We start from the raw sequence: 6,884 nt of genomic DNA, 5'->3' as shown, positions 1-6,884 counted from the left end.
CATGTGGAGCTTGCACTACACAGCTAATTTCTTCTCTTCCTCCTAATTTCCTATTCTTTTTGAATCTCTAATTTACTCGCTGGTACCAGTATAGCTAAGTTTACTTCACTCCATTAGCTCAAAACATTGCACATTTTGTTCCTACTACTAGCTTGCATTCAATGGTTTTGGTCTACAGAGTAGCAGGTATTTAATTTGAAAGTGAAAAATGAAAACACGTTAGGGTGAGTTAACACTGCAAGTTGACTTTTTATTAGTATCACTACTTCTGCTAATCAGGTATCTCTGAGTTCACAAAGAAAAATAAGAGTTCCAACTCATGCAGTGCTACTATGTGCAGTATCTTTGTTCTGCAGAGCTACAATCCAGGTAGCCAGTCTGAAAATAAATTCTATCTATCTAAATAGAAATGAACTGCATAGATAGAACAACTATTGATTAAAGAAGAGATCAGAAAGTTTAAACTGATCACCATGAAACTTTGGAAAGGAAAAAAGTTATTTTCTTGTGTACTGGTATCTGAAATGAAGATAAGCATGAGACAGTGCAAGATGACGACCGTCTTCCTAGTAGAAGCTGTTACATATTCCTCAGAACAAGCAAACAAGGTCATACATAGTAAATTAAAAGAACTACCACAGAAGGTACAGTATTCCTGTACCAAAAAAGAGTTGTTTTATAGTCCTGTGTACAATATCACATACCTTGTGATCCTCTCTGTGACTGTGTGTCTTAGGTAGCACAGCAATACAAAGAATACAAACATGGAAAAAAGTATGCATTTGCCCAGTACAGAAGTGGCTGGACAACTTCTTTTAGTGTGTCTAAAATGGGACCTGTCTAAAATGGCCACATGAACAACCCTACAGCACCCAAACAGATAAAGTGCTACAAGCAGTAGCAAGGATGTATCACTTGGAAATCCTGCATAAGGATGAAATAAAAGCCTTTACCCATAGGAGAAGAAGCCTGGAAAACTGTGGAAAATATGTAATAGGGCAGGTGATAGTTTGAAGCAGAAGCACATGTAACTTTTCACAGATATAGCAGCAAACTCAGGATTGCTGGAGTCAAAGTAGCTCTAACAGCTGTGCAGCACATGTGCCCATTAATACATGATCATTCTGGCAATGTGGACCCTTAAAGCATTAAAGTAGTTCATTAAACAGCCATTGTGAGCCCTAACTCCAGTGTACCAACATACTGCTACTAATGCTTCTCCAGCTTCTGCTCTTGGCAAGCAGCTAAGAAGGAAAACGTACCTATGCACAACCTTTGTGCACTGCTCTTCTGAGAGTGGCTCACTGCTATGAAGAATAAGTTTTCTCTCTCTGTAGCATTTACCATGTCTCATAATTTTTCCATGCTGCTTGAAGTAAGCTTTCTTTGAATTGATATAATTCACATGATGTGCTCCTTCAAGTCCCCCAGATCCAGAAAAGTTAGTGTGTTGTTACGTGTTGTAGCACTTTTTTTGTACTTAAAACTTCAATTAAAAATACTCAGACATTTATATTGATGTGAGGTTTGGGATCTACTTTTAAAAATGTAAACCATGCAATCCTCAAACCACATGCACATTAAGTCTTTTTAAGTTAATAAACCACAAACATTCCAAACATCAGGTTATTGCTTTGATAGTGTTAGCACAGAGTCAGGCAAATGGAGAAAAGCATTTAGCTAATAAGGCAACCATGATAAATGTTATTTTTCTACTGATAAGAAACATGATGATGTACCACTTTCAAATGCACTGGTCTGAGTCTTAAAAACTGTCCCTGTATATTGGTACTAGATAGTAGCTTTATGTGTTTTCATGACAAGTAACATAGGACAATGTACAGTACAAGTTCTTCTAGCCCAGATTCTCAGGCCCTCGGCTCTTCTGCATTTGAAAAATCATGAGTCTAGCTCAGAAAATGTTAACTCCAATTCATTTGTATCGTGACCTTTATGAGAAAAATCACAAGCACTGAGGATATTTCAATTGTTAACTGTGCAGGTAACACGCACTAATAACACCTGTACACACTCCCAATATAAAAACATAATGGTTATCAACTGGACTAATTCTAAATCAGCAGCTTCACACACAGCATGGGAAATGCTAACAAGCATAGCATCCAACTGTACAATTCTGCCAACCTTTGCTTGTTCTATGCAGGGCCAAATTGGAAGAAAATCAGCTGGATCCAACCTAGTTAATTAGTTTAGGTTCTTTATGCTGCAAGGAGAAAGAAAAACAGCACCTTGGGCCAGGTAAGGGAAGAGAGCCAATACCTGTAAGGAGAAACATGACTGGCTGTAGGGGAAAAGGAAGCAATACTAGTATTTGGGGGCATATGAGAAGGGGACAAAATAGAAAGGAAAAGGAACAGGATGGAGGCAGCAACACTGATAACAGTAAGAAAAAGGTCAGAAACCACAGATGTAGAAACCAAACGCCCCTCTCCCACATAGCACCCTATGAAGGGAATGAGTGCATTATGAGGGGATGCTTTCACCTTCCAGGGAGGCATAAGGAACTTGTCACATTCAGAAATAAACAAATCAACTGGACCTGTCATCAGATACAGTACAACAAATCCTACATCCACTTACCCTTCACATCATTGTTGTGGCATCTGCGTTAATCTGCGATGTGCAATCGCTACAGATCTTCCTGTGCTCTTTGTTTTGGCCATAACAGGCCCTATGAGCTGTCTGCTCATAGATATATCAATGTGAATTTGTAATAAGCTCTTTGTAAAACAAACCAACCAACCCCCCAAAAGAAACAGCAGCAAAAACACTGTTTGTTTTAGAGATTGCTCCCGCCCCCTGACCCCCCCAGCTACTGACTGTAGTTTATGCTAAGAACATAGAATTCATTGGAGGAAATACACACACACACAAAAATTAATAGAGGAAAAGTCCAAGGATTCTTGTGGAAAGTAAAGTCAGTAACAGACAGGAAAAAAATCACAGCCCTACATTAAGCAGCCATGGCCATACATTCCACTTCTGACACCACTGTGTGAAACTTTCCACCTCAAGTTTATTCTCCTTGAATTACAAAAAGGTTTTTTTGTATATCAAGCAGCAAACACTGCATTCTCCACAAGCAGGACAAAGTATTTAATAATTTCAATTAAATTAGCAAATGGCAGAAAAATAAGCAATATTCCAAGCATTTCAGTATGTTTTATAGGGCTACTTGCAGTGGATCTAAATGTATGAAAAGGCTGTTCCAGCTTGAACCACTGGATGAACGCACAGGGTACTCTCATCATAAACCCTTGTGCTTCTGGCAGTGATGAGCACAAGACCCATTGCAAGCTTTTACTAAATGCTATTAACACGTTAATAGCAGCAGTCTGAACTGCTCAGGGTGTCTTCGTAGAAAGAGTTATGTATTACATTTACTAGCATTTCAGTATTTTAGCAGTCTTTGACCTATTTCTTGGCCGTTATAGTATCAAGATATGTCAATATTTGAGAGAGATAAGCTGCTGCTTCTTCCATGTTCAGATACAAATCCCTAAGTCTTGAACTAGAATTCTAGTCATCTTACCCTATGCAGTCAGAACTAGCCTACAGTGAAGAACACTTAAAAAAAGCCTAACATCTTACTGTTTCAGGCCTTGAGAACCTCATGCTCTAGCTGTGAATTCACCACCAAATTAATAAGTTTGACATTTTAAATAACTTCACACTGATCCATGAACCATATCAGGTAATATCTTGCATTTATGGGAAATAATTCTAACACCAGTGTTATAATTATTGATGCACTTCTCCATTCTTCCCCTATTCTGTAGGTCTTCTCTCAAGTTCTCAGTATCACTAACAAAACGTCAGCTCCAGAGGGGTTAAAAGCAGTTGAAAAACAACTGCAGACAGGCTGGTGCTGTTCAACAAAATGAAGTCATGTCCAATGAATAGAGCTGATTAAGAATAAATGACAAACTGCTGGTAGCTTCTCAACACTGTCCCACACTAACACTGCCAGAATTTTAATGAGAAGTTAAACAAGAGTCTAAGAAGCATATAATATCCTTTTTTTCTTTCCTAGGAATAAGAAAGTAGGTTCTACCTATTTAGGTAACAACTTTCCTCAAAGAGATTCATTGACGCATGATCAGATAAGTGCCTTAGATGAACAGGAGACATCGCTGTAAGGTTTAACAAGGACGTTCTCAATAAGAACTGCATAGGATATAGATCTTCTTTCCAACATGGCCCTGCCAGATCCCCAGATCTAACAATCCTTAGAACAAACTGCAAGATACACATCTCCCTCTAGACACCCTTGTTTACATCATTCCTGTTGCAGGGAAGAAGGGGGGGAAAAAAGGTCATTTTCGCACTTGAAGCAAGTCGAGTCTCTAGGAAAATTACTAAACACGAGTTAAACCTGGGTCTTTGAAATGCAGGTAGGCTGTACTGCAGAGAAAAACAGAAAAAATGAGTAACTTTTAAACACATTTGGAAAATGCATTTTAATCTAATTTTAACAATTTTTCAATAGTTAACTACATTTTAGAACATATTTTATGTTAAAACATTCACCTGTAAGAGACGGGTTTTACTGGCAATCTTTATCCTCATCAGGAGATGTGACACATGCTGCACTGATTCGAATTTAATTTGATTGCAGGAACACCCTCATCCTAACGAGGAAGTTATTTATGAATTTGTGGCCTGTTGATAACAGTCGTACCTAGCCTTCAAAACTATGACTGTTTTCACCACTGCTTTAATTCCAGAATTACAAGGGTGTGCAACAACTGAAGAAGGACTAAAACTGAAAAAAATGAAGTATTACATAGCAATGTTGTACAAGGCAGTATATTAGGAGCAATGATAAAAGTCTGTATGACAAATACAATGAAGACCACCTTTTTTTATTCTAAAAACTAAATGGATAAAATCCAGTTGGGATTATATCTGTACATAACTATTTGGGCTAAGTAATTTGTATTAACATATTCTATTACATCTAGAAGCAATTAATGCCTCATTAAGAGTTCCTTTTAGCTAAACTGTAATAAACATTTAATCACACTCAGCACGTCAGGTTTTATGGGACAGAGATCAACTAAAAGGCACAGAATTAAATAAAGAGCATTATCACATAATGAAAGTCTTCCTTCTCCCCATCAATGACTACTTTTGACTTGACATACAAAAGCACCTAATACACCACGCATAAAATCATTACAAAATGACTGCATGCAAGCAATTTCTCAAAAGCATTTGAATCTACTACTTCCCCCCACCCCTGCAAAAAAAAGAATCAGTAGCTCACTGATGACAGATAGAGAACCAAGTCATTATTTATCCAGAAAATAACACATTAGAACATGACAGCAATATGCAGCTCTAAGTTTTGTATTCAGACAATAAAAATACAACTTATTATCATCTGCTTATTTCACAATAAGCTTGCCACATATTGCCAGGGATCATTTTATCATCTTCATTACATACTAAAATAACCACTGATTGATTTTAGATTTAAAATGGGAGCATGCAGCTTTAAGAGGAAAATCACGTACACAAAGCAATGCTGGGAAACATAATAGAAACAAGGAGTTAGACAAATGCATTAGTTTACATAGCAAAAAAAGAAATTCCAGACAATTTATTTTTTGCCATTCATCTAGAGTTAAAAACAAGTCTACTACTAGAGATGGAAAAGAAATCTCTACATAAGTTCTGCAATACTTTCAAGGGATATATAATGGTCAAGAAATACAACTTGACTCTAAAATTGCATCATCAAAATCAGCTGCAGAGTCTACGCTGAACTCTCTTTCTTTTCCCTAATGGGTCCAAGGAAGTGGCAATATGTATTTACTGTTGATCTGCTTTCTAATTCCTAATCTTTCACTGAAGTGCAAGCTATACAACTACATAGTTTTCGCAAACTTAAAATCCAGAAGGAATTCTGACTGCATTTTACTTCTCTTAACACAGCAAGACATAAATTCCATGGCAGGAAGTGTACTCTAAGAACTAAACCAGACAACAGGAGCTGTATCAACATACAACTCTAATTCTTTCTCATGCAAATCTTTATTACTGTTTTAAGTTTTTAATGGTGGGGAAAAAAAAAAATCAGTCAAAAATAGAACAGGCTGGCACTCACAGCAGTCACAGAAGCTGGGAGGTGGGGATGGAAGAGTAGGTGAGAAGAATGAGAGACTATTTTTTTTAGTCCAAGTTACATCACTTCCACTTTTAAGAGATTATCCAGAATGCAAATGCAGTGAATTGATGACAGTTATGCTAGTTTCTAATTTCACAAGGATAGGAAGACAAGAAAGCGATAATTTCCACAAAGGATTAGAGCTATGGCTTCCTTTCTCAAAGCACCTCAAACACATTACATAGTGGTTTTCAGTTTCTGATGTAAGGCCCTTACACATATTCCATATTTGTACTGGATCTAGCACAACAGGTTACCAAGCAACAGCAGAGTCAGAAACAAGTAACTCCATCCCAAACAAACCTTCAAATACATTAGATTATATGCTGCAAGTTCCCTCTGTCAGTATTAGGTTCAGGTCCCAAGCTACTGTAGGACCAGGATTCCTGCATTTTATGTTTTGTACACAGATGTCATAAATATTGTTATAGACAATAAATCCAAACCAACGTAGAGTATTGAGGCAACATGGGAAAGAAAAGCACAACAGAAAAAAATAGGAGGCAAACTGTTCCCAGAACAGAGCACCCCTTCACAAACAGCTCTTGCTTCTTCACGAATAACGCATTTGATTTCCATTTGAACAACCAAAAGCTTGGGTGCATGTGATTTTTTTTTTTTGTAATTTGGTGCCCAGTGTTTATCTGATTGCCTAAGATTTCATTTTCATGGTCCAATTGCTTAAGTGCCA

This window comes from Grus americana, chromosome 11, assembly GCF_028858705.1.
Source record: "Grus americana isolate bGruAme1 chromosome 11, bGruAme1.mat, whole genome shotgun sequence".
Classification (NCBI taxonomy): domain Eukaryota; kingdom Metazoa; phylum Chordata; class Aves; order Gruiformes; family Gruidae; genus Grus; species Grus americana.
Note: the sequence above shows the minus strand (reverse complement) of the source record.